Here is a 9,266-nt window from a genome sequence, read left to right as displayed (position 1 = left end):
GAAAATTAAGGATAATTCCTAGAGTTTTTACATGAGCAACTGAGTGAATGAAGGTTCCTCTACTGAAAGAGGGAAGACTAGGGGAAGAGTTGTTTTATCTGATTCAAAGGGCATTGCTGATCAGAAGTTCTGTTTTCGTTGTTGCTAGGTTTGAGGTCTCTCATTAGACATTTATATGGTGATCTCGAGTAGGTGGTGCAAGTACAAGTACAGAATTCCTGGGAGCACTCAGCTGAATATAAAGGATTGGAAATAGTTCACATATAGATTTAAAGTCATGGAGTAGCATTTATCTGCCATGAATACCACAATTCCTACCCCTTCCATTCTCCTGGAAAGCAACCCTCTTTTCTGCTGAACCCAGTTTAGCTAAAGGGAATAATGCTTCAGGCAGCCACAACCAACTACAGTTGACTTTCAAGATAAACCTATAAAACTTAGGTGTCATCCTTGTCTAAGTCCTACTGACCTGTTTTTAAAACTTTTTCTCAGTAGTTTACATAAATATATATTCTCAAATTCATATAATTTGATTCTTTTTCATTTTTGTTAAGCTTTAACATTTTTACTTGTTCTTTTCCTTTGTTCTCATATCAAAAGTAACACATGTTGATTGTAAAAAACTCAAACGTTATTGGAATGTGCAACTTGTCTATTGAAATGTCCTTTCAATCCCACCACTTGGAGATAAAGCAGAAAACTTTAACGAATCTTTAAAACATTTAACAAATGTTTTAGTGCCCACTCTGTGCTAGTCAGTAAACAATATAGCAAATACCCTACCCTCATGGAGCTTATATTCTAATAGGGGGTATAGTCAATAAAGCAGATACACATGCAAATAGATAATGTAACGTCATATGGTGATAAATACTATGAAGTAGGGGACGGGGCTGTATTTTAGAAGGACTTGGAAAGTCCTCTGCATGAGGTGACATTTGAGCAGAGACCTTAATATTGAAGGAGAGGGGCTTGGACTGGTCAAAGGAAGAGCATTCCTGATAGAGGGAACTTCAAGTAAACACACTGAGGTGGGAGCATGCCTGACGTGTGAGGAATGGCGAGAGGGGAGTGCAGTGAGTAGGGCAGAGAGTGGCAGGTATGTGTATCTAGAGTTTGGGGAAGGGGTTGGGGTGAAAGATAGAAATTTGGGTGTCATCAGCTTATGCATGGTATTTAAAGCCATGAGATTGGATGAGTTTGCCCAGAGAATGAGCACTGATAGAGAGAAGTGGCCTGAGGACTGAACCCTAGGGGAGGTGGGGAACAGAGGCAACTCCAGCAGAGGAGAGGGAAGTGGAGTGGCCAGTGAGGAGCGGGAGAGACATGGGCATGCCTTGTTTTAGGAGCCATGTAAAGCAAGTGTTTTAAACAAGAAGGAATAATTAAGCCTATTAAATGCTTTTGGGCTGATAATTGGTAACTTAGATAACATGCCCAGAGGAGTGATGAGAATTAAAGCCTGATCAGAGTAGCTTCAAGAGAGAATGGGAGGGGAGGAAATGGAAGTAACTGTAGTCAACTCCTTTTCAAGGCCCTTTGCTGTAAAGGGGAGCAGTGACTGCTGGCGACACTGAGGGCTCACTTTGAGGTTTGTGGTCATGAATTTAAAGTGAAAGCAACCAGCACAGTTGTGTTTTTTTTTTTTTTTCTTTTTCTTTTTTTCTAGTCTTGTTCAGCTAGTTGGTAAAAGGTATGGAATAGGCAGAGAGCTGGATTTAAAAGGTTTGAGGTTTTGTTGGGGGAGTACTGGCAGAGTGAGAAAGGAGCAAGGCAGGGATTATAGACATGGGAAACTAAGATTTAAAGGTAATAATAGATTCTGAAAATGAAAATGATGGGAGTGGATTGGATTGGAATTCTGGGAAAAGTGTTAAAGATGGATTGGGGGAAGAAATCCAGAAGTAGGAAGGTTTATTGAGAGGCTTGAAATTGAGATCTTAAGGTCTAAGGTCTGATCATAGGGGTGGATCCAGGAAAAGATCATCATATAGAGGCCAAATGTTGGATGGATTGTTCACGTGGATATTTCAATTAAGAGTAATGAAAAACGTAGAGATGGAAAGAGAATAAGCCTGTTGCTAAACTATTCAGTGACTGAAGGGGAGCTATCAAGAATTATACCACTAGTAATTAGGATGGGTAGAAGGTGGCATAATCTGAAGGCATGGGCCTTAAAGGAGCTATGTTGGGGAGAAGTAGGAGGAACAGTAGTAGTGATAAGTGAGGAGGACATTTACCTCCCGATAAGTCCCAGTAGTACAGGGAGAGTGGGAGAGAAAGTGCTGTAAGGAAAAGTGTCCTCAGGTGATAGCCAGTTTTCAGGTAGAGCATGAACATTCTGTGGCTATTTAGAGGAGAGGCTGAAGATGTAATGAAAATTACATATTTAAAAGTAGTTTTTTAAAATTATGGAAATAGTTATGTTGATAAAGAAACTTGGTAAAATATGAAAAAGAATAAGGAAAAAAATTACCCATAGTTCCACTAGCCAAGAGAGCTATGTTAATATTTTTATGGGTTTGGCTTTTTCTTTTATTCTGAGTCTCTTTTTATTTATTTATTTATATATATATATATATATATATATATATATATATATATATATATAATATATAGTATTTTTATCTGTATCATGTATACAAGATTATATTCTGAGTAAGAAAATTTTTTTAGCTTTTTCTGATAATAAATATGTAGTCATTATAGAAAACTTGGGAAATGATGAAAATATAAAGAAGTCAAGAAAGATCAGTCAGGATCACAACACGCAGGGGTCACATTATCACTTTAACAGTATTTTTTTAGTCATTTTTAGGCCTTCTCTTTTTTTCCATTATTGAGTTTCTACTACATGTGCTGATTTATTAAGTTTGGTCAGTAGTAGAACATTCTCAGGTTCTAGATGAAAGATAATAGTACAGTTATTGTTTTAAGTCAGTAAAGTTTTGGGATGGTTTATTAGGTAGCAAGGTCTTAATTCAATGACAATAAATGACAAGATACAGGGCAATGCATAAGTATGAGTCATTATTGTAAGCAGTCCATATCTGAAGTATATATTTCTCTTTACATGTAGGATGGGGGGAAAAAAAAAAAAAAAATATATATATATATATATATATATGTATATATATATATATCCCTGAATGTTAATTGGATCTCTCTGGGTGATGTAATTTTAAAATTATACTTCTTTCCTAATTTTTCTAAAGTAAATCAATAATTGTGACTTTGCCTTTTAAAAGCATATATATATATATATGTATATATATATATATATTTTTTTTCATGGCAGGCAGTAAAAACCAAGGTAGCTCCAAAGTACAAAATTAAGACATTCCAATTCAGTCTGTTTTTCTGTTAAGAAAGCAAACTTATTTTACGTAAATATTTACATGATAATGAAGTATTTGCAAGCAGATAACTTTGAGACACTTCTCAAATTGATTAAGAGTTTGCCTAATTAGTCAAAGCTAACTTTAGGAAGTAGATTAAAACTTTTAAGCACTCAACAAAATGGAGTATAGAGAAGTAATTTTCCTTACCGTTAATTTTTTCATATATTCTCAATTCACTAAAAACAAGAGAAATAATGGTACTCTTTATATATTCTCTAGATCTAAATGTTCCTCAATTGAGAACGTGCCATGGAAATAGACGTCTGTCCCTTCTAGGCTGCCCAGTGTTGAAGTATCACTTTCAAGTGAAAGTGATTTCCTAGAAAAAGACATTTTTTTCTCTAAACATTTCCTAACACGCAAAGAGTAATTTAAACTTCTGTGTGAAACTCGGTTGTACTGTGATGGATTTTTTTTTTTCCCAATGAAAAGCAGGAGATTGAGTATAATAGCAAGAGTATAATCTTTTATCATCTGAAAATATAGGAGATTTCAGTGTGATTTCACTTTTTTTCCCCCTTAGTAAGTTGAATTGGAATGGAAAGTAGATTCATAACTTAGAGAACAGAAATCTGAACAATTAGTTGTAGCTTTGAATTGCACTGTGATTTAAAAGCTACATAAATCTGTAGCTTGATTTTTGATTCACGTAAATAAAAAGGGTACCTGTGCATGATGGGAAAAAATATATAAACAGGATGCAGAAAAAAGCTTCGTTACTGGTGTGGTATTTCTGAAGCCTTTTTTTTTTTTAATCAGTTTTCTGCAACTCACAAGTTACTATCTTGTGGTGCTCTGTGACTTTCACTAATCATTTGTAAATACAAAGAAAAGTTTTCTTAAAAAAAGAAATTGTCTTTTTGTTAGGGGCAAAAGTATTTCAAATAATATATTTATTTATTATCATATAGAAGAAAAAATAGCCCAACTTTTAGAAGCAAACCAAGGTACAGGCTTTAGAAATAACACGTAGTGGTCATTAGCTGCAGTATGAAATGGAAAGAATATGCAGTAATGAAACAAAATTTATAAAGTTGAAATTCTAAATGATTATCTAGATGGTTATCATTGTTCAAGAATACAGGATTTGGATCAGATACTGATTTTGATAAACCTTGTTGATTTTGTGGTTAAATAGATAATTATTTATAGCCTATATTAAGTCAAAAAAACATTTTTTTAAACAAGTAAGATGCTACCATATCTTCAAATAGTTATATATATATGAGAAATTACGGATATTTTTTTTCGAGAATGGTTTTGGGTGTTGCCTAACAATTTCCTTTGTGGTTTGTCTTTCAAGTGGTTATAATTTGTGCACTATACTTTTGGAGACTAAGATAAAGATAAACAGTTTCCCAAGATTTTAACTTGGTGTTTGTACCCATATTGTAAAATCAAACGTATGGGAATATTATTATATGGTAATTGTATTTTTTAATCATATGTAAAACCATCATAGTTAGTAAGAGCATTTATAAATACTGAATAGTGTAACAGCTGTTCTCAACCAGCATTCTGGGAGAGAATACCCTAATGCTGTAAAGTATCCATTTGTATGCAATTATTAACTTCACCTCTGCATCTAGAAAAGTACTGGTTATGTACTATTCTTGTGGGCATTGAGAAATAGTCACTGAAATCATTTTGTGTTCAATGGTTCAGAAGAGGGATCCCAATTAAGAAAGGCTGGCAGACAGTCTTAGAAATATTAGAAGTAACAGAGCAAGTGTGGTAATGTATTAGTGATCATAAGCCAATAACATTAGATAAGAGAAAGTATTTGAGACTTAAAAATTGGAAAGAAGAGATTATTCTTTTATGTAAAATATATGACTATATTTCTTTAAACCCTCTAAGAATCAATGGAAAAACTATGACAAACAGGTAATTTAGTAAAGTTACAGATACAAAACTAATGTATAAAATTAGTACCCTTTATATATAAGCAAAATCCAGTTGAATGTTATAATTAAAGAGAAGACACCTTTTCAGTAGCAATAACAAAGACAATCTAGAGATAAAATGTGTAAAACTTGTAGGAGAAAAAATTTAAACACTTCTGAAAAACAAAAGTAGACTTGAACAGAGCCTTTTTTTGTCAATTATGGTGTTTTTAAAGAATCAACATTATAAACATGTTAACTCTTATTTATAAATTTTAAACTATTCTAATAAAAATATCAACAGGTTTTTTTTTCTAGAGAGGAGGTAATAAAAGTTAAATTTAAAGTTTATAAGGAAAAACGAAGAAGCAGGAGGAATAGCCAAGAAAACCTTGGAAAAGAAGATGTAAAGTGTAAAGCCTTCACAGTTTTGTTTTTTTTTAATATTTATTTATTTGGCTGCACTGGGTCTTAGTTGTGGCATGTGGATCTTTGTTGCCACGTGCGGGATCTTCCTTTTGGCATGCAGGATCTTTAGTTGCAACATGCGGGATCTAGTTCCCTGACCAGGGATCGAACCCAGGCCCCCTGCATTGGGAGCATGGAGGCTTAACTGCTGGACCACCAGGGAAGTCCCAAGCCTTTACAATTAAAATAGTGAGATGCCTAAAAAAGCAAACAGACTAATGGAGCAGGTTAGAAATTCCAGAAATAGATTTATATGCAAATAGAAATTTTATAGGGATAAAGGCAGCATTTTGAGTCAGTGGGGAAAAGATGAGCTTTCTACTAACTGGATAACCAACCATGTGGAGAATGATAAATTTGGAACTGTACCTCATACTATATACCTGGATAAATTCTAAATGGATTGGAGCTCTAAAAGTAAAACTCGAACCCATGCTAATACTAGAAAAAAAGCATGTCTGAATTATTTTTACAACATGGGAATATTAGGGAAACAGCTATGGCTCAAAACCTAGAATCAGTGAGAGAAAAGATTGATGAATTAAGTTACATTTAAAAAAAAAAGAACTTTGGCATAGAAAAAAGAGCACCATAAGGGAAGTCAAAAAGCATAATCAATTGGGATAAATATTTGCCACTTAGATCATAAAGGGTTAACCTCCCTAATATAGAGAGTGCTCTTAAAAATAAAAATTAAATTAAAAAAATTAAAAGCCTGATAGAAAAATGGGCAAAAGTATAAGGTCATTTAGTTCAAAGGAAAAGAAATACAGATGACTTTTAAACATGTAAAAGTAGTTAAGCCTCACTCATAAAAAAAGAAATGCAAATTAAAACTATATTGTAACACCACTTCTCACCAATCAGGTGGATAAATATCCAAAAATTTGCATAACCTTTTGGCAAGGCTGTAGGTAAAATAAGTACTCTCATACATTGTGGATAGAAATGAGAGTGGTACTATCTTTGTGGAGAGAACTTTGACAAACATCTAGCATAATTAAATGTATGCTTACCTTTGATTAAGCAGTTCCACTTCTAGGAATATATCCTAAATATAAATTGGCAAAAATACATAAAGATATATTTTAAGGCCATTCTTTGTGGCTTTATGTGTTTGTGCCAAAGATTGGAAAGAACACATATGTACATCAGTAAGGGACTTCTATGTATCCCTAAAAAAAAAGAATAAAGGGAGACAGGAAGTGAAATCAGCAAGATGGCAGAATAGGAAGCCCTAGACTCTCTTTCCTCCATGGAGACAGATTTAACACAACAAAGTGACAAAATGCCTCTGTGAGAAATCTAGAAACTAGTTAAAAGGTTCCTGCACACCAGGCTAATGGAAAGCCAACCACATGGAAGCTTGACAGGAAATTCATGACACTCCCCACTTTCTCTCCTCATAACCACTCCCACCACCCAAGCCTACACATGGTGGACTGTTCGGGAGGAAACCCCCAATTCCCATCTTCCTGCGGGGGGAAAGGAGTTTAACAGTAACTGACTTTTAGGGGGGTGCTGCCTGAGAGATTTGTCTTGCTTGTATCCAAGTACTGACAAAAATGGGTGCCTGGTTGGGCATCCCTGGGAACAGACGTCAGTTGTGCATTACAGTCTGCAGTACCACAGACAGACACTAGGCGGAACCCCAGGACTGTGATTTACTACAGCTCCAGGAGGCAGCAGTATTGCAGATAGACACCAGGAGGAGCTCTTGAATAGGAGCCAGCATCCTTTTTCAAATAGGAGATTACATGCACAAGCTCAGAGAGGGCATGTACCAGAAAAGACTTGAGAGGTCTCCTGAATCTCCAGCCAGGCTATATAGAGTAAGTCCTCCCTGCATGAAACCAGACCACAAAATCTGGAGAGTTGACTGATTCTTCAGGTGCTGAAATCCCAACAATGAAAAATAAGACATACAAAGAAACAGCCAACCATGGAAACAATTAGATATCCAGAAACCAAACCTGAAAAAAGGTGACATATGAATTGCCAGGTAAAGAATTCAAAATTACCATCATAAAGATGCCCAATTAATTAAAAGAAAGCACAGGTAGACACTAAACAAAATCAGGAAAATGGTGCATGAACAAAATGGGAATATCATCAAAGAGATAGAAACTGTGGAGAAGAGCCAAACAAAAGAACAACAATAACTGAATTGAAAATTTCACTGGAGGGACTCAACAGCAGATTTGACCAGGCAGAAGAAAGACTCAGTGAGATTGAAGGCAGGACTTAACAAAAATTATTGAGGCAGAGGAGCAAAAAAAAAAGAAGAAAAAAAATGAGGAGAGCCTGAGGGATTTATGGACAAGCAGAACAACAAATGCATTATGGGAGTCTCAGAAAGTAAAGAAAGAGAGAAAGGTGCAGAATACCTAGCTAAAGAAACAGTGGCTGAAACTTTCCCAGATCTGAGAAGAAAAACAGATATTACAAATTCAAGAAATGTAAAGAACTTCAACTTGGGTAAATATAATATAAAGAAACCTACACTGAGACACATCATAATCAAGCTGTCAAAAGTTACATGTAATGTGAGAATCTTGAAAGCAGCAAAAGAAGAGCAACTTGTTACATGCAGTGATAACCACAAGGGAAATATTAATAGAATATACACAAAGGGAAAATGAGAAGGGAACCAGAACATGTCACTACAAGAAAATCAATGAAACACAAAGGAAGAAGTAAAAGAGAGAAAAAAGGTGAAAGATGAAAAAGCTACAAGATAGACAGAAAACTGAACAAAATGGTAGTAGTAAGTCCTTCCATGCCAGTAATTATATGTAAAGGGATTAAACATACCATTTCAAAAACATTGGCTGAATGGATTTAAAAAAAAAAAGATTCATCTTTATTCTGCCTACAAGAGATTCACTTTAGATATAAGGACTCACATAGACTAAAAGTGAAAGGGTAGCAAAAGATGCTTCATACAAACAGGAACCTGAAGAGAGCAGTGGTAGCCATACTTAGCCAAAATAGACAACAAAAACTGTCACAAGAGACAAAGAAGAAACATTGTAAGGATAAAAGTGTCAATTCACCAGGAAGATATAACAATTGTAAATACATATGCTGCTAACATGAGAGCACTCAAATATATAAAGCAAACATTGACAAAAAGGGAGAAATAGACAGCAACATAGTAATAGTAGGAGACTTCAGTACCTTAGAGGAACTAGGAAATCAAGCAGTCATTCATTAGAGACTCAATAGGGAAAGAGAAGACTTGAACACTATAGACCAGTTGGGCCTAACAGGTTGTTGTTGAGCCTGACCCAACTACAGCAGAATACACAAGTGCACATGGAACATTCTCCCAGAAAGATGATATGTCATGTCACAAAAGAGGTCCTAACAAAGTTTAGAACATTGAAATTATATAAAATATTTTCTCTGACCACAGTGGAATGAAACTAGAAATCAATAGCAGAAGGAAAACTTGGAAATCCAAAAATATGTGGAAATTAAACAACAGGCTCTTTAACAACCAATGGAT

The 9,266-nt window shown here is 34.9% G+C and overlaps 2 protein-coding genes across 4 annotated transcripts in view; one reads left to right on the top strand and one right to left on the bottom strand.

Annotated features, from left to right (window-relative positions):
- The window catches only part of SLC30A7 (solute carrier family 30 member 7), an 81,935-nt gene that overhangs the window by 37,444 nt on the left and 35,225 nt on the right, over nucleotides 1-9,266 (top strand). The gene's annotated exons all lie outside the window — the stretch shown is intronic.
- LOC309656428 (uncharacterized protein) overlaps nucleotides 1-9,266 on the bottom strand; it is a 467,714-nt gene that overhangs the window by 444,698 nt on the left and 13,750 nt on the right. The window lies entirely within an intron of this gene.

Source organism: Balaenoptera physalus (assembly GCF_965194825.1).
Source record: "Balaenoptera physalus genome assembly, chromosome: 1".
NCBI lineage: Eukaryota > Metazoa > Chordata > Mammalia > Artiodactyla > Balaenopteridae > Balaenoptera > Balaenoptera physalus.
This window is presented reverse-complemented; position numbering and strand designations above follow the sequence as displayed.